This window comes from Pan paniscus, chromosome 5 (genome assembly GCF_029289425.2).
Source record: "Pan paniscus chromosome 5, NHGRI_mPanPan1-v2.0_pri, whole genome shotgun sequence".
In the NCBI taxonomy this organism is placed as follows: Eukaryota; Metazoa; Chordata; class Mammalia; order Primates; family Hominidae; genus Pan; species Pan paniscus.
The window spans coordinates 104,072,703-104,097,153 of record NC_073254.2 but is presented as its reverse complement, the minus strand read 5'-3'; the positions used below and the strand labels follow the sequence as shown (position 1 = coordinate 104,097,153).

The 24,451-nt window shown below is 36.9% G+C and overlaps 1 protein-coding gene across 30 annotated transcripts in view; it reads right to left on the bottom strand.

Moving 5' to 3' along the window:
- The window catches only part of LOC100977566 (cytochrome b5 reductase 4), a 173,723-nt gene that overhangs the window by 31,498 nt on the left and 117,774 nt on the right, over positions 1–24,451 (bottom strand). For 3 of the 30 annotated variants that reach the window (XR_008625678.2, XR_008625687.2, XR_008625701.2), the window contains exons 17-21: positions 12,176–12,390; positions 11,901–11,969; positions 10,013–10,184; positions 7,473–7,571; positions 2,389–2,549 (exon numbers count right to left, since the gene is read on the bottom strand). The gene's annotated coding sequence lies outside the window, so the exon portion shown is untranslated. Of the gene's footprint in view, positions 1–595; positions 866–1,297; positions 1,380–2,388; positions 2,572–5,974; positions 10,215–10,728; positions 10,873–11,900; positions 11,970–12,175; positions 12,391–13,027; positions 13,164–24,451 lie in introns of those variants that run through there. The other 27 variants (XR_008625677.2, XR_008625698.2, XR_008625670.2 and 24 more) reach the window with 24 other exon arrangements.

Genomic DNA, 24,451 nt, shown 5'->3' with positions numbered 1-24,451 from the left:
TTCAGTGATATTTCTCCTATTTGCTTTTGAAAGAAGAGAAATATGGCTCTGTTCTGCCTGGCCCACAGGCAGCCAGACTTTAAGGTTATCTCCCTTGTTCCCTGAACATTGCTGTTATCCTGTTCTTAAGGTGCCCAGACTTGATATTGTTCAAACACACATGCTCTACAAACAATTTGTGCAGTTAATGCAATCATCACAGGGTCCTGAGGTGACATACATCCTCCTCAGCTTACGAAGATGAAGGAATTAAGATATTAAAGACAGGCATAGGAAATCACAAGGGTATTGACTGGGGAAGTGATAAGTGTCCATGAAATCTTCACAATTTATGTTCAGAGATTGCAGTAAAGACAGGCGTAAGAAATTATAAAAGTATTAATTTGGGGAACTAATAAATGTCCATGAAATCTTCACAATTTATGTTCTTCTGCCATGGCTTCAGCCGGTCCCTCCATTCAGGGTCCCTGACTTCCCACAACATCTTTGCATTTTCCTAATGACTAATGATGTTGAGCATCTTTTCATGTGTTTATTTGTCATCCACATGCCTCCTTTGGTGAAATATTTGTTCAAACTCTTAGCCCAGCTTTTTAGTTGTGTATTTATTCTCTTACTTTTGAGTTTTGAGAGGTCTCTTTTTACATTCTGGATACAGGTTCTTCACCAAGTAGTTTCTCCCAGACTATGGCTTTTATTTTTATCCTCAGAGTTCTTTATGAAGCCTATTAATTAGGGAAAGCAGATCTTCCAGGAGCCTGGGTGTTGCCTGCCCACTGCTGCAGATGCCCAGACCCATGTGAGAAGAGCTAGAGGAAGCTGCAGTGTGGTATCAAGGTCAAGGAGTAGGGTGGGACAGAAGAGGCTATCGGAGGAGAGATAGGAAGGGCATCTGTTAGAAATAGGCACTGGCTGAGAGGCCTTCTCCTGTTATCTTATTTCATTCTTGCACTCATTCCTAAGTATTAGCTATTGTTACCCTGATTCTACAGCAACTTCCCTAAGTTACAGAGCCTGAAAGTAGCAAGATTTAAAATCAAACTATGTAATGGGTGAATCTCACAACCAGTAATGAAGGAAAGTCAGAGTCAAAAGAGTACATAGAAAATGGTTCCATTTACTTAAATACAAAAGCAGACAAAACTAACCTATGCTGTTAGAAATCAGAGAAGGGAGTAATGACTGAAAGAAGGGACAGTCTCTTGGGCTGCACACTAGATTGCTGATGGTTTCTAGGTTGTAACTGTGTACCAGTGAATGTGGTACAGTGTTTGCAGGTTGATGAACTGCTACTTACGTTATCCATTGACAAATGCAGCAATCCTAGGATCTTCTCAAATGTTACATTTTTAAACACGAGTTTAGTTACTGGCATTTTCCTATTTACATAAAACATGGTGGTTAAGGTGTGTGAAACTTAACTATTTTAAGATACTTCTTTTATAGTGATTAGGCCCTATCTCTAGGCCCTAACAGTTCCATGAGATTTCTTAGGCCTCCAGGTGCTTATTTAAGACAACTTTTCCTTTATTCCAACTCTGAAGAAGAACATCATCCTCATTAACAGCTCATAGGAAATGAAACATATCTAAACTGCAGGGATTATGGTTTAAACAGGAAAAAGAAAGGTTTGTAACTGATCCAGTTAGAAATTATTTGACATCTCAGCCAACATGACATGATGGGACTAACTCAAATGTACAATAATTACATATGTCTATTGAACAAGCTGCAGACAAAGGTTATGGGCTTTCAGGGGACAAGCTCTCTCAGATAACCCTTGCAGTGTCTGAACAGAATGTATACTAACCAGAAAGGAAGACTGATTAATCCTTTTAGGCAGGTGACTATTCCCAACTATACATGATTTGTAACATAATCCAGAAATGTTTATTCCCAGTCTGAATTTATTTTTCCTACCTTCCTCTGTTTTGCTCTTATGAGTAATTTCTGCTCTTATGAGTAATTTCTGCTCTTAGAGAATGCTCTTCTCATCCTTTTTCTGATAATCTTTGATATTTCTATGTAGGTGGAAGGATACCTCATGAAAGTTATATTTTAATGGCAGTTGTTTTACTTGTCCTAGATGTGGAAATTTGTGTTCCCCAGGTAGGATGGTCTGTCTCAAGATACAGCCAGATGTGACCCAGTGTGGAGAATGAAGCCCATCTGTGAAGAGCCAGAACTTGGGTCCAAAGAGCTGTACAATGCGGTAGGCAGGTCTGGGGAAAGGGGCTTCCCACACCCTCACTCAACCTGAAGTCTAACAGGCTTCTAAAGGCCAGCCATGTCATGCTGTCCTTATATACTTTTACATTTATTTAATAAACATCTATAAAGAGCTTACTGTGTGCAAGGCACCATTCTAATCACTTTACAAAGACTCACCCATGGAATTCTCATGATAAACCCTTGAGGGTAATGCTCTTATGATCTCTACCATACAGAGGACGGGAACAAAGGCATTTGCTCAAAGTCAGCCAGCCAGGAAGTAGTAGAGCCAGGCTAGGAGGTAGGTTCCTGAGTCCACTCTCTTCTTTATCCTCATCCTGTGCTGTTTCCAAGAAAAGCCTAACATGAGATAATGGGCTATGTCATGTCAGTGAAGAGTCAGACAGGAGCAAGTGGCACTCAGAAGTCCAGGCTAAACGGGGCATAAAGAAAGTCTAAGGAAAGGTGGCCAGGCGTGGTGGCTCATGTCTGTAATCCCAGTACGTTGGCAGGCCGAGGCAGGCAGATCACCTGAGGTCAGGAGTTTGAGACCAGCCGGGCCAACATGGTGAAACCCTGTGTCTACCAAAAATACAAAAATTAGCTGGGTGTGGTGGCAGGCGCCTGTAATCCCAGCTACTCGGGGGGACTGAGGCAGGAGAATTGCTTGAACCCAGTACGCGGAGGTTGCAGTGAGCCGAGGTTACGCTACTGTACTCCAGCCTGGGCAAGAAGAATGAAACAAGGAAAGGAAAGGAAAGGGAAAGGAGAAGGAAGAAAGGAAGAAAGAAAGAAAGTCCAAGTAAAGGTAGGAACAGCACTTAGGCTATCAGGGTCAGAATAGCCTGGGGTCGGGAAGGAGGCTCTGAACCAGAGGTGGCTGCCTGGTGGGGCATACATATTCAAAGGATCATTCTTGTTTCTAATTTGTCATAAAATATGCATATGGCTAAACATACTTTTTTGATTAAAAAATCCAGTCATTCACTCATTTACTCATTTATTCACTCATGTGCTCATCATTTATCCGTCAGTCATCCAACAAACATTTACTGAGTATGTCTTATGCGTCAAGAACTTTGCTGAATGCCAGGGGAGAAAATAATAAACCATAGACCATACACTACAAATTTAAGATTTAATAATATCCCTAACTGAAAGTACAAATTCCTTCTGAGAAGCCCAGTGAATAATTTACATTCAAATTTGTTTAAAAATGAACGAATGCTAAATTGTAAGTTAGAAAGGAATAAGTTTGTCCATGATCTAGTAGTAATGCACATTCAGTGTGGATCTTAACCATTTTAATCAAATAAGTCAATGTTTCCCTATTGCCAAACTGATATTAAAAATAAAAAATAACAGGAGATGAAAATATAAATTTTGACTTCAAATTCCTTAAAAAGAAAAAAAAAAACTATAGGTACTATTTGAACCATACATTTAAACTCCAAATCAACATTATTGCTTAAGCAATTGTTCTTTTATGAAAAAGGATACATTGATTTTTATTTCATTAGTAGGGTATAGCTTTTTAATAGACAAGGTAAATAAATAGGCAATTTAAATCAAGGTATCCATTAAATAAATTGGGTAAATTAGGATTTACTTTAGATTTGTGGTTCTCAAATATTTTGGTCACAACACCATTTTACAACTCTTAAAAATCATTGAGGACTCTAAAGAGCTTTCATTTCTGTGGATTATATTTATCAGCAGTTATGATATCAGAAATAAAACTGAATTTTAAAAATATTTGATTGATTCAAAATAACAATAAGCCAATTGCATGTTGACATAATTAACATATTTATGACAAATGTGTTTTCTAAAACAAAAACATTTAGTGATAAGCGTGGCATTGTTTTACATCTTTGCACGTCTCTACTGTCAGCTGGATTCTCATGTTTGTTTTTGCTTTCAATCTGTTGCAATATGCTATTTGGGTTGAAAAAATTCAAACTTCATAGAGACATATACTTGAAAAGGACAGAAGCATTTAAGTAGCCTTTTATAACTGTGGATAGCCTTCTTTGACATAACATCAAATTGCAACAGGCAGTAGTTTCTGAAAGGTAAGCTTCATTGTGGGATGTGAAATGATTAGCAATGAACTTTTGGTACTCTGTAACATTAAAATCCACTGGTCTATCTTGCACTTTGAATAGATCTTTACCCATGTATATTTTTTACAAGATTACATATTGGTAAATATAAATTTGAATATTGATATCAAAAAGTAAATGATACTTAAAAAAATCACATTTTTGGCTGGGCACAGTGGCTCACACCTGTAATCCCAGAACTTTGGGAGGCTGAGGCAGGCAGATCATTTGAGTTCGAGACAGCCAGGCCAACACGGTGAAAACCTGTCTCTACTAAAAATATAAAATTAGCCGGGTGTGGTGGTGGGCGCCTGTAATCCCAGCTACTGGGGAGGCTGAGGCAGGAGAATTGCTTGAACCTGGGAGGTGGAGGTTGCAGTGAGCTGAGATCACTCCACTGCACTCCAGCCTGGGTAACAAAGCAAGACTCCGTCTCAAAAAATAAATAAATAAATAAATCACATTTATGAATACCTATAAATCTCATAAAAATGTCTTCAAGCATTGTGAAGTGGACAAATTCACAGTGGAAGATAAAAGTTTTCCAAAATTAGAATCTCTTAAAAGTTGAAACTTTATCATTAGCACAAAACACAAAATCAGCAACATTAACAAAAAATGTTAGTCCTGGCAGTGACAGGCTACTTTGTTAATTTTCCAGAAAATATCTGCCAAAATACGCAACTGAATAACCATAGTTTGTATTTTCCTTGTTCATTCAAGTAAAAATGGTGTTCTGTAAATAAAGCAGCTAGCTCAGCTTGCAACTCAAATTGATTTTCCTGAGACAACCATCTTCCTTCAGGATGCAGCAGAAGTGAAATTCACTGAGTTGCTGTAATATTGGAAAGTGTTCCTGCTGTAACGTCTTTTATTTACTTTTCATCCAGCAGGCATTCAGCAATATTTGATTTTAAAATTGTAAAAGGTCTCTAAGTTATTGGTTATGCTCTTACGGTTAATGCAGTATGACTATTTACCCTAGAAGATGCTTCAGGGAGTTTTCATTTCTAGTTCAAAAATTTGTAACAAATCATTTTTGGCATTTAAAGAGCTCATCAAGTCTACAATTAAAATATTCAATTTTCCTTCTTTAAACTATGAGTCATTGCCCTCAAAATTGACAACAACTTAATTGACATGCTATATCATCTGAAATTTTTGTTTTTCATAAGACCCACTATGGCAAATTATTAACATCTAAAAAGTGAGGGAAACTCACAAATGATGATAGTTTTCATCATTTGTTTGTTTCATGTAAAGTTTTGCATGATTTCTTTAGAAAGTCAGAATTCTCTGTTACGTCAGTTTTCACATTTTTCAGTATCTTTAGACATAGATGGTACAACTATGGGTTGAGAAAGCAAGTCTTCTAATCTCCCCTTTGTAGACCAATAATCTTTCCTTAAATACAAGAAAAATATACTATAATTTAAAAATTCTGTATTAAAATATTACTGGACTGTAAAGTAAGTTTTAGATATAATTTAAAACATAAAAGTTTTCATAAGATTTAAAAATTATTATAAAATTGCATATATAATATGATCCCATTTATACAAAATTATGTGTGTGTATATATAAACATAGAAAATTTATGTTAGAATGTTCACTGACAAGTTTATGGTGATAATCTCTGAGTGGTGGGAATTTAGCCATTTTTGCTTTTTTCCTTTATACCTTGAGTATTGCCTAGGTTTTCACATGTATTATTTAGAGCATTTTAAAAGACATTTTCCTTGTTTGTTGCAGAGAGGGAAGCCTGTTCCCTGCGGTGAGCAGTCATTGTGCAAATACCTTGGGGGATGTTATAACTGCCTTAATGCATGCCACCTTGTGATGTGATATGGTCAGGATGAGTGCGACTAGTCAGTTGATTTGATAAGTTTGTGTGGAAGTGATTTGGGAGAGAAAATTGTCCATGCTAATCAGAGTCTGCAAACGTGGATGTGAATATGCCAAAACATGAATACTCTAATTTAACTTATTAAGAGAACTATAACTGTCATAGCCCACTGGATTATCAACTCATTGTCTTCCAAATCACAGAACTGATCAGAGAAAACAAACTTTAGAGTTATAGAATGCCAGAATTGGAAAAGAACTTAGAGATCGTCTGGCTTACTCCCATCATATTACAGATGAGAAAACTGGGCCCCAGGAAGAAGAAGTATGTCTTCCAGGTTGCATGGAAATTTAAAACTCTCTCTCCCCGTGTGTGTGTGTGTGTGTGTGTGTGTGTGTGTGTGTGTCTACGTATGTGTGTGTGTGTGTGTGGTGAGGAGCAGCATCATTTGGGAGGCCTGACACCAAGTCCACATTGGAGCCATGATTTATCAGCCTTGGAGAAACAGTGACCCACCCCTTACTCTCCATGTCTCCCTTATCGACATCTCCAAAATTTTCTGTAAGCTTCTTGCCACAGTTTCCAAGATAGCTGCTTATCCTGGTTTAATTACATTTTACTATATAAGTTTCCTGTTTCCTTCAGAGGGGCCACTTCATTCTCACATATGCTATCTAAACCTTAAGGCAGATGGAACAGCAGTGTAGGCTGTGTTCATGTTTATTAGTATCAACTGCAGACTAAATCTTATGTGCAGACTCCAGGGATCAGTCTCTGTTAAATGCATTGTCTATTCTTTTAGTGTAGTTACTGTAAGGATCATTAGACAGAGCAGCAGTAGCCTGGGGACTGTAAGCAATGGACTGGGAGAAAATAAAGGTTGACACTCAAAAGTCTATTGAAGGTACATTCATTGCCCCCAAAATTGCTTAAACCTACAAAATGTAAAGCCAGGTTCAACTGAATGTGGCTGCTTAGCAATCTCAAAATCATTTTGGAAACAGTTGGGGTACACATTAGGATTCTTCAGAGAAACAGAACTACTAGAGGGGTGGAGAGAAGAGGAGAGAGAGAGAGAGACTGCACGTCTGGCTTTTTCACATTCTTGTATTTGCTCCCCAGTCTGTCCTCAGCCCTGACCATCAAAATTCTACTTCCTGACAAAGCAGCTCAAATACCAAATCCATCCAAAATCTTTACAAATGTTCAAATCTAAAATAACATGTTATTCGTCTGTGTTTCCCACAAGAATAGGTTTCTTAATGATTCTACAAAACAAAAATGAAAAACATTCTCCCTTATACCTAGACCTTTTAAAATGCATTCTTCTGGATGTGAGCATCTTGAGGACAGGGAGCATCCCTACATCTTCACAGCACAGGCACTCACATATTCAATTCATTGCAGAGCTAGAGAAACAGGGAAGTAGAACAATTTCTCAAGGTCACCCCACAGGACAAGAATACTTAGAGATAAGGCAAAGTCTTGTTGTAATTATCCACCCCCCACCTACTCCTGCACTCTGCCATCTGGGGTCACCTCATCCCCACCTGTACATCCAGGCTGCATGATTCTGGCCTTAGCTGAATGAATATAAGGGGTGCAAAATCAATTTATTAGCTCAGCCTGAGTTCAGCTAACTTTGCTCTTGCCTTGGACTCATAAGTCCAGACCTTGAAGGGCTAGATTTTCTGTCCTTCAGCACACGCCCTCATAGCTGAGGTGAAACAATTATGAGCTTATAAGAGTTTCACAAGACCACGGCTTTGGGTAGAGACTGAAGCTGTGGGCTCAGGAGTCAAGAGATCTGGATATGAGTTCTAAATGTTACTCCCACCAGCTAAAGAACTTGGTTAATTATGCAACTTCCCCTAGCATCTATTTCCCCATCTGCAAAGTAAGAATTATTAATAAATGCAGTTTGTAAGTTTTAGTGAGGAAGACATGAGATGCAGTTTGTGAAAGCGCTTTACAACATTGCTACAGATCTCAGTTATTCTTGAGAACAGGTCCCCCATGGACTTCTCACTCCAGCCCTTCTGTTCCAGAAACACTTTATATGAGGGGCCTGGTCTCAATACACCAACCTTCAACTAGGGCCAGATTAAGATCTTTATATAAACTAATGTAAGTGTAAGGAATTATAACACAACATTCTTATATTTCCTAGGACAATAGCTTTGAGGATATTTTTGAAACAGAACATTCTTTCAATAGGATACTCAAGGCCCCTGTTTTGCTGCCCCAAGGACATTGTGGGATCAGCCTAGTGGTGAGCCAGCATGGCCTTCTTCTGGCTTTAATGACCTGAGGCCTGGCTTTCTCCTGACTGGATCAGCTGAAGCCCCCATCCCTGATTACCCTGGTCTGACTCACTTGTTCTAGAAATGATGAGGTAGGGGAAAAGATCAGCAAATGGCATGGTCTAGATGGAAAGACAGTTCTTACCTTGACATCAGTCATTTGAGACAGGGCGAGCCAGCCAGGTGAGATGAGGGCAGATGGCTCATACTTAGAGTAACTCTGGTTGAGTGAGGCAGAACTGTTTTCTCTAGGTGAGATCTGAGAGTTGGGTATGCATCTTCTGTGCCAGAAGGCACGATCAGCTATTCCAATTCAGAAAAGTTATGCTTTGCTACTTACCCTTCCTCTCCTCTCTTGCCTCATTTCTCATGACTGGAGCATTTTAGCAGATGGGAACACTGGATCCTCCATGTACCTGGCCTTACTGCCTTTACAGAGCTCCACCAATCCCTTCACTCCTACGGCCTTAACTCCTCTTACCCATTGATATAGTTTGGATCTGCGTCTCCACCCAAATTTCACCTTGAATTGTAATAATCGCCACTGTCAAAGCCAGGACCACGTGGAGATAATTAAATCATGGTGGAAGTTCTTCCTGTGCTATTCTTGTGATAGTGAGTCCTCATGAGATACAATAGTTTTATAAGGGGCCTCCCCCTTCGCTCGACACTCATTCTCTCTCCTGCCACCCTGTGAGGAGGTGCCTTCTGCCATGGTTGTAAGTTTCCTGAGGCCTCCTCAGCCACGTGGAACTTTATAAATTACCCAGTCTCAGGTATGCCCTTATAGCAGTGTGAGAACAGATTAATATATCCATTTATACCCAGTCTGAAAGAGCTTTCAGATAACCTTGCCTCAAGGTAAAGCTAACCTTTATAACTTAAGCTTCAGTTCCTCTTCCAGGAATCCTGTTATGATTCCTTAATATGGAGTGAGGGATTCTGTCTCTACCTCTCATATCACTTTTGCATATTTCTAATGTAGCATTTATTATGATGCACCATAATTGCTGGTCTATTTATTTGCATGCCTAATTACACTAAGAACTTTTTCATTAAAATAAAAAATTCCATTAAACTGAGGGATGGAACTATTACCCCAGAGTAGGCTCAGAGGACATCAGGAATTCTAAGTCACCAAAGAGATCAAATTGATGGGTGACAATACAGACATATATAAACAAGCTCTTCCAAATACTTCACATTACTTAGGTGCTTGCCAATGCTGGAGAAAGGGAAATCCATATTATCTGTGGGTCTTGACTTCATGTGGATAGGGGGTTCATCAGCTTGGCAAAGTGCCAAATGCTAAAAGAAATCAGCCTATGGACTATGATTTAGAAATAAATTATGTAGATAGTCATTGCTTTCTTATTTTCTTTTCACTTGCCTGCCATGCTGTGATTTAGCATTTATGAGCTCTGCAGTGAATCAGTGTTTTAAGAAAATAGAAGATCCTTTTTCTCTTGACTCTAAGGTTACATAGAAATTTGTTATGCAATAAAAACAACATTAACATTCTCTGAAAATATTCCCTTGGAACATACCTTCTAGGGCTCTCCAAAAGCTCCAAAGAACGGTTTCAAAATTTTTCCTTTAAAGAACAACTTGAGTCTAGCACCTCTCAGAGGAAATGCCAGCCTCAATTTTTCTTGGCTTAATTTCATTTCAAAAATAGTACACTTTCTTCTTCCTCCTCTCAAGCTCTGCTCCCTAGTCCTAGGAATAAAAGGAGTCACAGCAAAGCAGCTGCATTTCATAGATAACAAAGGTAAGAGCAAAAGTAATGATATTGAAGACAAAAGTACATTAGAGAGAAATGACAAAACCAGAGACTAATTCTTTAAAAAATGCTAATAACTAAAACTTTGAAAGTATTGATGAATGAGAGGAGAGAGAGAGAGAGAGCAGGTAAATAGTAGAAATAAAAAAATGGCTTTAACTGCATATATAGAAAGAATACCAAAAATAAAACAATGTGAACACATTTTTTGCCAATAAATTAGAAAAAGATTAAATTAACCATTTTCTAGGTAACATGTTAGCAAAAATGATTCAAAGAAAAAATCACAGAACCAAATAGACTTAAAAATATTAAAGATAATCTATAAAGGAATTTTAAAAACTGCTCTTGGGTTCGGAGAAGAGGGCTGAAACAGTTTTACAAGTGAGATCTACCAACTGTTAATGGAGCAGATTCCTGTCATGTAGGAATTATACCTTAGATTCTTATGCTGGAATGTCATAGATATGTGTTTCTCACCTTCATTGGGCCTCATCTTCCATCTATCAAGGTATAAGTTTATCCATGTATAAGGCTGGCTTATACATTCTGTCCTAGAAATGTGTTCTAGATCTTCTCTAGGACAAGGAGGGACCTTCTACTCTATGGTGGAACACACAGATCCTAGAAGAGACCAGGTTTGGGGTTTTTTCCCCTGTTAACAAACAAACAAACAAACAAACAAACAGGAGAAACAGGAGAAAAAAACCCAAAACCTGGTCTCTTCTAGGATCTGTGTGTTTCCTTAAAGTCTTAGTTTGATTATGTCACAGGTAGTATGAGTGACTCCATTTTGGTTTGGTCTGCTCTGTTGGGGCCTTGTGCATGAGTTCAGTCAAAAACAATGGCCTCCCATAATTTTGTTAAAAAACTCCCCTTTTTGTCAGGTTCTCACTTAGGTGAGAGTGTGACCAAAACTTAGGGCTTTTGTGTCACTCTTAGTTACTACCATTTTGGGTTTCTGGTCTCAGCATGTCATTTATAGGTTACAGTGCCCTCAGGGTCACACATTTCTTTCAGCTCTTGTCATTCCAGTTGGAGAGACCATTTGACTTTCTAGAGATGGCTGCATGCAAAAATTTAAATCTTTTAAGAGAATACAGTATACCAGGGAGACTACTATCATGAATATCGGAGCATAACACGAAGAGTTACCCAAGATCCCCATACCCAAACCACCTAAAATTAAATAGATCAAAGAATAAGCTAGATAAAGGGTCTGCCTACTTAACTAAGCAGTCTCTTCATTAATCCCCTACAGCTGAATCTCTGTAATACCTGATGTGATGTATTTCTCCACAGGCCACAAGTGCCAGCAGCTGCACAGATACTTCTCTGTTTAGCCAGTAAGTAATCTACAGCAATTCCATTATTCAGCATAACTTTCACAAGAGAATTTAAAGTCTGTTTTGCAACCATAGCCTTTACAATAGAATCTGCTATAGAGCTTATTATGAGGGATAAATTTCTAGTCACTGTCTCTTTTACCCCCAACCATGGCGGAAAAGGACCTAATAAATAATGCCCTTCTAGAAGAGTGAAGGCCTCCTGGCATTGTTCTCTTTAACCCATGATGTGGGTTAAGAAGAATGAACCAATGTGTTATTTCTGACTGACTATGAGGCCACATATGTACCTTTAAAATTTCTTACCTTCATTGCGCCTCATCTTCCATCTATCAAGGTATAAGCTTATCCATGTATAAGGCTGGCTTCAAAATCCTTCACAAATCAAAGTATACACAATTAGTACACACAACAGACCCCCTTTTCACTTCTATTGTTCATAGAGGCATAAGCAAGGGAAAAATATTCAAAGTAAGAGTCTCATGATAGTAGAGAAGTCTTGATGCATGATCTTGGGAAAAAGCTGTTCATATCAAGGATGCAATCTTCTTCTGGGTAGAAACTTCCTTGGTTAGCTTTACCTTAAGGGTTCTAATGGGTATAGTTCCAAGGGTGTAGATGAAGCCGTCTCAGTTGTGAAATTATTAGCCCAAGGTTCAAGGTCCTGAAGTTTTGCTGCAGTGTGGATGCCAAGGGCAGTCTTTCTCTGAGGTTCTCAGAAGATCCGATCTTCAGGTTCTAAATTATGAAGTGGTTGATTGTCCTCAATAAGTGAACCATGAAATGCTTTCTTTACCTGGTGAAAATACATGGTGGTATAATAATCTACTGTTATAATGCCAACCCTCTTGCATGGGAAAGCTTTTATACAACCAGAAAACATGCATTGAAAATGACAACTGAATGAAATCCCTCTATAAATGTCTGAATGGCCCATAAAGTTGCCAAACGTACCTAAAGCTTTGTCTTCCAAGGAATATGGGTTTCACAAACCAAACATTGGTCATAAACTATTTTAGCAATTTAGAAATCACCACACCAATATATATTTAATTTGGATCATTTTATGTTTTCCATGATGAGTCACAGAATGCAGAACCTTTAATAACAAAAGTTTTGAGAACTCAGAAAGGACAAGGCAGCCCTCCTGGTTCTCCGTGAGCCCATGCTTAATGTTGGACTTATGTTCTCTTGAATACCAGTTGTTTATCCAATTTAGGTGCATAGCACTGACAACTAATGGGTTGTCATAGGTAATTTGACTTAGACCATGGAGTTCATTTAAATTGTGTATCTAAACAATTTCAGTATTGGTTGATTTAGCATGAAAATCTGGCAAAGTATTTTCTTGGTATTCAATTAATTTTGTTCTACCTGGGTTAGTGGTTTTATAAACCAGTCAGCCTTTTCATTAAAGTTATAGGAATTCTTACCTGTATTCAAGAGTGCTTTTCAGGGTCCATTCCATCCTTTCATAAACCTCCTAAAATATATCATATTCTAGGATTTTCAGTGCTTGTGAAGTTTTCAAAAACTGCATCAGAATTAAGCAATTAACTGTAGAAATGACTTTAAACAGTCATAAAAACACAATTGACATGGAAATTTGGTTATTTCTGTGATCTACAATAACTAACATAATACCTGATATGGTTTGGCTCTGTGTCCCCACCCTAATCTCATCTTGAATTGTACTCCAATAATTCCCATGTGTTGTGGGAGGGTCTCAGTGGGAGATAATTGAATCATGGGGGTGGTTTCCCCCATACTATTGTCATGGTAGTGAATAAGTCTCACAAGATCTGATGGTTTTATCTGGGGTTTCCACTTTTGCATTTTCCTCATTCTCTGTTTGCCTGCTGCCATCCATGTAAGAAGGACTTGCTCCTTCTTGCCTTCCACCATGATTGTGAGGCTTCCCCAGCCATGTGGAGCTGTAAGTCCAATGAAACCTCTTTCTTTTGTAAATTGCCCAGTCTCAGGTATGTCTTTATCAGCAGCATGAAAATGGACTAATATAGTAACCATAATTATGATTGATAGTATATATTTAGTCATATTAGAATTTTAGAAATCCCATACAATTTTGGAACATATATTAACATTCACTAAAATATAACCTGAAGAAAAGTAAACATTATTTTTTATTTTGACAATACTTCCCATGTAACTTAACATGTCAAATAATCCTGTTTACCTATCTTTTGGATGCTTCAGGGGCCCTCTGTAGTATCCCAAAGTTAGAGGTTGGAAAAGACAATTTTGAAGCTGAAATTTGATTTTGGGAAGCCTGTCAAATATGTTAAAGATTTCAAACATTTGATATTATGAAATAGAATTCCAGGTCACCGTAAGTTATTTATTTTGCCAAAATAATGACTCAAAAACTTCAAAAAGGCAAAAACTTTTACTTATTGATAGAGGGAACATTTAGCTTTCCAATCCATCTCTTGTCTTTCCCTTCTTTTTCCTGTAGTTTATTTAAAAGGCAAGCAAAAATATTTCGTTATCCTTTAACATTAGATGAAAATCTTGTTCGAGAGAGAAAGCCAAATTTCACCCTAGCATTAGTGTACTCTTAATGTCAACCCCAATCTTTAATAAAACTTTACAGACAAATCTCTCGAACCTTAATCAGTTTTTCTTACAATAGCTGCAAAGAAAATTAAATACCTAGGAACTAATTTAACCAAAGAAGTGAAATATTTCCACAATAAAAATTATAAAACACTGGTGAAAGAAATTGAGGAGGTGACACAAAAAAATGGAGAGATATTCCTTGTTCATAGATTGGAAGAACCAATTATATTTAAATGTCCATACTACCCAAACCAATCTAGAGATTCAATGCAATCCTTATCAAAATACCAATGACATTCCTCACAAAATAAAAGAAACAATCTGAAAAATTTTAAGGAACCACCAAAGATCCAGGATAGCCAAAACTATTCTGAGCAAAAAGAACAAAACTGTAGGAATCACTTTGCCAATTCAAATTATACTACAAAGCTATAGTAACCAAAACGGCATGGTACTGGCATAGAAACAGACACATAAACCAATGAAGCAGAATAGAGAACCCTGAAACAAATCTATACATCTTCAGTGAACTCATTTTTGACAAAGGCTCCAAAAACATACATTGAGGAAACGACGGTCTCAATAAATGGTGCTGGGGAAACTAGATATCCATATGTGGAAGAATGAAAGTAAACACTTATCTCTTGCCATATACAAAAATAAAATGATTAAAGATTTAAATATAAAACCTTATACAAAGAAACTCCTACAAGAAAACACTGGAGAAAATCTCCAGGACATTGATCTGGGGAAAAATTTTCTTAAGTAATGCCCACAAGCACAGACAACCAAAGCAAAAATGGATAAATGGAATCACATCAAGTTAAAAAGGTTCTGCAGAGTGAAGGAAACAATAAAATGAAGAGACAACCCATACAATGGGAGAAAATATTTGCAAATTGCCCATTTGACAAGGGAGTAATAACCAGAATATATAACAAGCACAAACAACTCAATAGAAAAATAATCTAATAATCTGATTTAAAGATGGGCAAAATATTTGAATAGACATTTTTCAAAAGACGACATGCTAATAGCAAACAGTTATATGAAATGGTGCTCAACATCACTGATCATCAGAGAAGTGCAAATCAAAACTGCAATGAGACATCATCTCACCCCAGTTAAAATGGCTTTTATCCAAAAGACAGACAATAACAAATGCTGTTGAAGATATGGAGAAAAGGGAACCCTTGTACACTGTTGGTGGGAATGTAAATTACTAAAACTACTAGAAAATAGTTTAGAGGTTCCTTACACAACTAAAAATAGAGCTACCATATGATCCAACAATCCCACTACTAGTAATACCCCCCCAAAAATGAAATCAGGATATTAAAGAGATATCTGCACTCCCATGTTTATTAAAGCACTATTTGCAGTAGCCAAGATTTGGAACCAACTTAAGTGTCCATCAGCAGACAAATAGACAAAGAAAATGTGGTATATGTACATGATGGAGTACTATTCAGCCATAAAAAAGAAGACCCTATCATTTGCAACAAAATAGATGGAACTGGAGGTCATTATGTTAAGTGAAATAAGCCAGACACAGAAAGACAAACTTTGCACGTTCTCACTTATTTGTGAGAGCTAAAAATTAAAACAATTGAACTCCTGGAGATAGAGAGAAGAAGGATGGTTACCATAGGTTGGGAAGGGTAGTGGGAAGATTGGAAGGAAGTGAGGATGGTTAATGGGTACAAAAAATAGAAAAAAATGAATAAGACCTAGTGTTTTATAGCACAACAGGGTTACTACAGTCAACAATAATTGTACATTTAAAAATAACTAAGAGTGTAATTAAATTGTTTGTAACACAAAGGATAAATGCTGGAGGTGACAGATATTCCATTTACCCTGAGGGGATGATTACATATTGCATGCCTGTATCAAAATATCTTATATATCCCATAAATATATACACCTACTATGTACCCATAAAAATTAAAAATTCAGAAAAGAAAAGCACTATATAAATATTGGCCATTACTATTTAAGTTTTAATGGTCAAGAGAACAAAAAATAGAATATTTAGGTGTGGACACACCTCCAAGAATTTTGCTCTACATCTAACAAAACACCTCGTGCACAAATGTAAGGCCTTCCTCTGCAGCCCAAGCTGGGGCCTGAGGGAACTGGTAGTTATCTCAGAGAATCATTCTGGCATAATAGTACAGAGCTCCAGGGTTTTATTACTGAGTGCACAGGTGGCACTTTCTCATAGTACTTTTGAATCTGTACTCTTCCTGAAACTACGTTGAGTGCAGGAAACCCTGTCCTTGGTTTCCTTTGCCACTTCCTAACTAGGTGAGGGAGAGCGTACTTTCTTCTAATGGTTTATTGTGCAGAATTTCCACCTCACAGTTTAGAATAATAAATTCAATATTTTAAAATATGACAAGTATGTATATTAAAAAACACCACAAAATATATGAAATGTAACAAAACCTAGATGTTGTGTAATGATTTTCTGTGATTTTTTTCCTCAAGTAGGTGGCTATTCTGACAATTGCCTGTGACAATTCTTGTATAAATAAAATAACTTGCTCAGAATGTGGAACCCCTCAGCCTAACAAACACTTGGATGTATTTTACTAAAAATTTCAGGCTTTTCCTTTACACATGTTTAAAGAGCAATTGCAGAGCACAAATAACTGCTTTTCTCAGCATGTTTTAAATGAGGAAATAGAATTGTAATGCAGCATTGTCTCTCTCTCTCTCTCTCTCTCTCTCTCTCTCCAATTTCATCTCCGTCTACTCTTTTTGCTTATTTTAAGGACATCTACACAGGCTGACTGTGTAGATGTAGACACTCCAATAAAAACAGTCCCCTTGCTGTTCCAATTACCATGGCCTAAGAGGGCTAATTAGAAAATCCTGTGTCAGAACATAAACTGAATTTGAAAAAGAAAGTTGCCAACACATTTTTAGCTTTACTTCCAAGTTCCCAGTTGATATAAAGCTGTGAAAGAAAAATAAGAACTTGGGACCCCAATTCATTATGCCAAAAGGAACAAATGAAGCTGAAAGCTGAGTCATGCAAGAAGCTGCCTTTCCTTTTGTTCCTAAGCAGATAGCTAGAGATAAAAAGTTAAATGATTCCAGAGGTAGCTTATCTTATGTAAAGTGCCAATTTATTGAGCATGAGATGAATACATAATTGACTATTCCCGTACCCGCTCCTTTTCTCTTACAACATGGGGATTACTATACCCTACCCCTCTCCCCTCCAGCCTACATTTTCCCTTTAAATATTGAAGCCTTGAAATTTATCTTTGGAGAAAGACTCAGACCACAGACTGTTCCTGTGGGTCCATGTTATTTTCTTCCAGGCATGTCTTTAACCTTGGCAAAATAAACTTCTGAATTGATTGAGACCTGTCTCAGATACTCTTTGGTTTATAAACTGGTGGCCAATGGAAGAGACGAGGTGGCCTGATCTTTGACAAATCCATCCATGCTTGGTACCAGCTTGGCCTATCTTTATTGCTCAAACCAATAATACAATTTGCTGAGGTCTGGGAGGTCCCTTCAGAGAATCATTGCTCTCCCCAAATTTGGTTCAGGTCTAAGGTTCATTTTGCTTTATAACTCCTTTCCTGGAGTTTTACTCACTTCCAACAAGGAAGATTAGTTTTCCTGTTTCCATGATGATGGAGGGCCAGCAAGTCCTTTCTGGAGTTTCTGCTCCCTTCCAACAGAGAAAGTGAGTTTGAGTTTTTTCCTGCTTCATAGATGGTAGACAGCAGTGTTCAGCATGAGCCTCATTCCTAGGTAAGTAGCTCAATTAGAGTTTTGTCTTGAAAATTCCCCTTAGTGACTAAAAGTTAAGATTGACAAGTAACTGGTCTTAACTTCTCCTTACCATTAAAAGTCCTCAGTAATCATATTTGTTTTGTTATTTTGGTTTTCTTCCATCAGATTTGATTAACTCTACCTGAGTTGGTCAAATTTGAAGGAGAACTCCAAATTACAGGGAACAAGGCCTCTGGATTCACTAAAATTCCATGCAGCTGCAAAAAAAAAAAAAAAAAAAAAAAAAAAAAAAAAAAAAAAAAAAAAAAAAAGGGCACGCATTTGGTTTCTCTGTTCACTTCCTTTCTTTAAAAATTGTCCTCTCATTTACTTTTCTTCTACTCTATTTGTCTGTTATAAAGTTTTGGTGCCACAAAAGAAATAGCACTTGAATATAATATTTTCTTTTTAATTCTCAGCGAGGCAAGGTACTTCTATAGAAGAGTGGCGCAATGGTGAGCGCACACTTGGACAAGGGAGGGGAAGGGGTTCTTATTTATCCCTGACGCACGTGGCCCTTGCTGCTGTGTCATTCCCCTATTGGCTAGGGTTAGACTGCACAGGATAAACTAATTCCAACTGGCTAATTTAAAGAGAGTGAGGGGGTGAGTGGTTTGGCGGGAAAAATGGTTATGCAGGGTGGATAATGAGTCAGGGTGGAGCAGGTAGCAGGTAATCGGAATGAGTCAGGGTGGAGGAGGTAAACGGAGTGAGTCGGGGTGGAACAGGTGATTGAAATGAGTCAGGGTTGAGCAGGTAATCGACAAAGATTGCTTTATGAGGAAGTTAAGTTTAAAAGTAGAAGGCAAAGAATTGAACATACTGACATATTGATTCTTTGAAAAGAAATTTAGAACTCATATCTAACATCTCCTTCTCCTTTTGCCATCTTCAGTACTAAGTGAAAAGAAAATAGAGAAGGCTTCTAATGACTCAGACCCCTTAAAGAACTCAGAATTAAGGTGCCACTCACCCCTTTTTGAGCTGTTCTGATTTGCTGTGGAGTTTCAACAGTCATGTGCTGATTCTTCTTAGGTCTAAAGCTCTGCTTTCTTGTACTGCATTACCTGATTTCTTTGGCTTTTGGGAGTACCAGAGATCACCTTGTACTGTGAGAGTATTTGCCTTTGGCGTGTGTAATGCTGCATGAGAGCTACAATGTTAGGGGTGGTTGAGGGCAGTTTACGGGAAATGGTCATTACTATAGGGGACGACTACTCTTTGTTTTTAATGTTTAGATAAGAAAATCCTGCATACTTTCTTCGCCCCATTCCTTAAAGGCCTCCACCCTAAAGCCAGTAATCTAATTAAGCAGCTAAGTTGAAAATACCACCTTTAAAGGAAATTTCCATTTTGTAAGGGCATATCTGTCTCTGCACCTAAGCCATTAGGAACTTTAACTAGGGGTAAGACAATAGCTTAAAGTTTACATAACAAAACTTGTCTTTGTTTAGATCTAATCCTGTGCCTTTGAGTTGTACATTTTCTACCTTGTTTCACGTGATTCATATCTTTGGAGATGCAAATTTAGAATTACCTAGTTAACAATGATTTAGGACATGGAACAGATAATGAAGAGGTTCATAGTCTAAAGTAGGGAAGAGAGAATTTTTGAATACTAGCAAATGAAAAATTTTAAATCTATAAGATCTGCCTCTGAGTCTATTATGTCTGTATGTTCATATGTGTCATGTGAAAATATTTCAGTACCAATTATATGAAAGACATCTAATTAGTTGGCTTAAAGAAAAGTAAACATTTGTCAGACTAATAGAAGCTAGCTCAGAGGCTTTTCAGTTCACAAGACTTTAGTCATCTTTGGTAAGATTAATTTGGTTAATTTAGTCTCAAAATTTTCTCCAGCAATTTAAAATCTTAAGGTCATGTTATGTTAAATTAAGTAATCCTATGTTTTCTCTGGGAATTAGGGTTACTGAGAGTTAGAATAGTAGGAGAATAAGATGCAGTTTTGGTGAAGTTTGCAAAAAAAACAATGAGGATGTGATTTTTGCTTAAGAAAATGTACTTTTTTTTTTTCCAATTTAAAGGACCTTTCTACTGGTGTTGAGAAAAAAAACACTATTTGCATCCAACCATTTGTGGTAAACTGGTAAGTTTGTATTAATATCTCATGAGTAGAGTTCTGAAGTAAAAGCTATAGGATCTTTATTTGTACGAGTATGTGTATGTGCTTAGATGTGTTTATCTGTACATATGTGTATGCATGCTTAGGTGAGTTAAGGTGTACATACATGTGTTTTGTTACGTGTTGTGGCCACAAGGTACCAAATTGGATTAGAAATAAAGGACTACTCAGGAATTAAGTAAATGAGCCAAAATGCTTTGCAAGTTCACGTGACATAAGTAAATTGCAAATAAACAAGCTGGCTTTAAAGTTATTGGTAAAATAAAATTAGAAATGTCTTCAGAATTGTCAGCCTACATTATTGTTTAGATTTATTAGCTAGGAAGTTTTCTATTTATCTCTGCTAAATATTATGAGGTATCAAGATTTAGCATGAGTTATAAAGCTGTAAATGTAGCCCCAAAGAGAATTTTATCTTATATAATTTTTTGATAAATAAGAAATTTAATATTATTGTGAGAGAGAAGAGAGAAAGAAATCAACTAGGCAGATAGTTAGGGCTAGAGTCCTCAGTAGAATTCCCTTCCAACAAAAAGCAGCTTCTCTTCTAACAAAAAGCAGCCCAACAAGTCATTTCTCTTTTAGCAAAGAGCAGCCTGAAAGATCAGGCTGCAAACACAGATAAGGAAGGCAAGTTCTAACACAGAATGGGACCTCGTATGTAATCAACAAGTTTTGCTGATATATATTGAGCCCAAGTAGAGCACATTCCTCTCCCTTCTTGGAAATGCTCAGACAAGGAGGCTTGCACAGGGGAAGTGCCTGCAGCAGCACTGATAAGAAGAGCGACCCTGGACCAGGCACATCCACCACAGAGGGTTCTGACCCTCTCCTCTTTTTTTTTTTCCCACACATACGCAGTAGGAAGAGATAAGCAAGATGGAGTAACTCAGACTAAGGAGCCCACATGTGCACTAGAAAGGTTGGGGTGAAGACTGTCAGAAATTTGTGCCATATGCAAATGAAACACCTACTCCTGATTTTTTTTGTGCAGTATATAAATGAAACACACCTCCCCACCAGTTTGTCTATAAAAACCTTTGCATTTCACTGTAAAATGGCAACCCATTTTTCTAGGACCCCTCTTGGTGCCAGAGAGCTTTCTTCCTTTTGCTTATTAAAATTCTGCTCTAACTTCACCTTTGGAGTGTCCAGGTCCTTGATTTCCTCAGCCATGAGACCAAGAACTTTCGGTGACACCCCAGACAACAAGGCTGGTTTCAAATGGTTTAACTAAAACAACTAAATCTTGAATTACTGGCAACTCCCCCACCACCTATTTATTTAACCTTAAGGTTCTTACTTAGATAAACACCTGAAATCCATAGGCTATAAAAATGGATAATAGGGAAATAACTTTAAATGATTATCATAGTTTTCATAACGAATCTAGGTAAAATATTAAGAAATTAATTAGGTAAGTATAATGGAATAAATGCTTATAAAAAACTTGTCATATAATTTAGAATCTAAAGTTAAATTAATAATAAATATTAATTAAATGGGTCATTTCCAATATTTTAAAAAAATTACAGGAAAACATTTTTCTAAAAAATAATGGGTCCTTATTAAAAAAAAATTTTGTCTACTTCAAAGGTTATTTAAAGGTTATTTATAAAACAAGGTAAAGGAACCATTAAGTAAGAGAGATGACAAGAAAGTTGTAAATATAAAGAGGTATTAAAAGGAATATAATTTTATATGAGAAACAATTTTGTATTATACATTTTTTGCCCTAAAATAAAATGCCTGGTTATTTAAGAAAAAAGAATGTTTAGGATAAAACAGGAAGTCCAAACATGTCATAAATGGTTTGTGTAAATTGTAATAGGGTTTGTAAAAAGTGAATTTATGAAAAAAACCTATGTGATCAAGTTGGCTATAATTAAAAGGAAATTGATTTACTCTTAATAAAAGATATTAAAAGGTACTGATTATTTTTAATAAAATTACAAGAGATTTTAAAATTTTAAACCCAAAAGTTCTTTTATTGCATCTCACTGTGTTTAGCTTTGTTTACCCTTTGAGAAGGCCTGAGATAATAACTTTCTTCTTCAACTCTTTCATCAGCTCCTGTAACCTTTTTTCCTTAGGTTCTAACTGATGTTGTGGCCTGCTGCTAAAAACGTTTAATCTTAAAGTTCTAAAAGGAAATGTTTTCTTCTAACATAACATTCTGGGCTCTTGACTTTATGAAATCAAAACTTTCACTTATGACCCAGGATACACTCTTCCTCTGTCTAACTAATTCAAGTACTATCTTCATTCATTTTGACTTGCAGATTATCCAAACAGACTCCCCATAATGAAAAGCAATCACACTGCAGTAGTTCTTTTTTTTTTTTCCTTTTGGTAACCAGCCTAACAGATTTTATGTTTTATTGAAATAATTCTTATGTCATTGTTAGTAAACTTTTTATTTGCCTAGAAAATTGAGATTAAAAAATAAGTTTATTACATCCATATAACTTTCTGTATTGCTTTTAAAGTCCTCATGCTGTTAAGTTATAGGGCTTTGACTCCTAGATCTAAAAAGGACACCAAGTCCTGCTAAATCTTAAACAGTGACAGCAGTTAAATTATCATCTTCAGATTTGGGAGAAGATGACAATCAAATAAAGTACATTCATGAGACATAGTGCCATAAATGAAAACTATTCAACTCCCCTAGGCCCAGGGACTATCACAGAAGTGGTGGGTGTGTGAGATTGTAAGGGCCAATTTTGAGAGAGAACATTAGTTCAGAGTTTCTCTATGAATTAAACATTAATATCAAAGGCACACTGATGAAAGATCAGCATATGGGCACCTGTGTCAGATTAACAGGGTTTTCTTAGAGCATTAACTTTTTAATAAAAAACAGGTTATAAAAATGTTTATAGAAATTATATATTATGGTCAAGATGACTAACGTTTAATAGTTTTTTTATAAGATTTGAGAGACAGATTTAATTGGCCTCATGCTGTCTTTCTTAGGGCTTATAATTTGGGAAAGTAAGTCTCCCCTCTCTAAAAGTTTTTGCTTTCTTTTCCCCAAATCTTTGAATTATTACTTTGGCTAAATGAATGACTTATTTTACAATGACCTGTGATCCTATTTTGTGATATCAAGTGTTTTAAACTTTTGTTTTTTGAAAAACTTTCCAAAATCAAATTCTAACTTCAATCTTTTTGACCTCATTACTGTTTTGATATTAGGCCCCCTGAAGTCCAAAGGAGATATATTTGGCTTATTTGGTATAATAAAATCATACAGGAATTATTGCCAAATATGAAATGGTGTTTAATCTTCTTTAGATTATATTTACATAAACATGCTTTTAGTAGGTGTTCCAAAATTATGAGATTCCTGTGATTCTGATATGTCTTAGTATATATTATCAGTAGTAATTATGATTGTTATGTAAAATTGACACAGAAATAACAAAATTTCCTTGTCAGTTGTATCTTTAACCATGGCTAAGACTTTTGTCATTCACAATTGTTGTCTTACTTTGATCCTTTTATAGGGTGGTTTATAATCAGCTATAACTCTGAGGAGTATTACTAAATATAGGTTTCTGATAAATTTAGAAATTATGCCATTGGGCCAGGAATGGTGGGTCACACCTGTAATTCCAGCACTTTGGGAGGCCGAGGCGGGTGGATCACCTGAGGTTAGGAGTTCGAGACCAGCCTGGCCAACATGGTGAAACCTCATCTCTACTAAAAATACAAAAAATTAGCCATGCGTGGTGGTGGGCGGCTGTAATCCCAGTTACTCATGAGGCTGAGGCAGGAGAATCACTTGAACCCAGGAGGCGGAGGTTGCAGTGAGCCGAGATCAAGCCATTGCACTCCCATCTGGGCAACAAAAGCGAAATTCCATCTTAAAAAAAAAAAAAAGATACAGAAATTGTGCCATTGGAATAGAGTGAAAAATTTCCAGAACTTTTATGGAGAGCCGAATGTATTCATGAAGTTTACTGATCCAATATCAAGCAGAACAGGACTGAATACTGAAATACTATTTTATGACTTGAGGATCACCTGAGGTCAGGAGTTTGAGACCAGCCTGGCCAACATGGTAAAATCCTGTCCCTACTAAAATACAAAATTAGCTGGGCATCATAGCGCGTGCCTGTAATCCCAGCTACTCAGGAGACTGAGGTAGAAGAATCACTTGAACCCAGGAGACAGAGGTTGCAGTGAGCTGAGATTGTGCCATTGCACTCCAGCCTGGGCAAAAAGAGTGAAACTCTGTCTAAGAAAAAAAAAAATAGGAAAGATCTTGTGTGGTCTGACTACACCATGAGGGAGGTAGTATTGTGAACCTTTGATTCCATCTCACAGC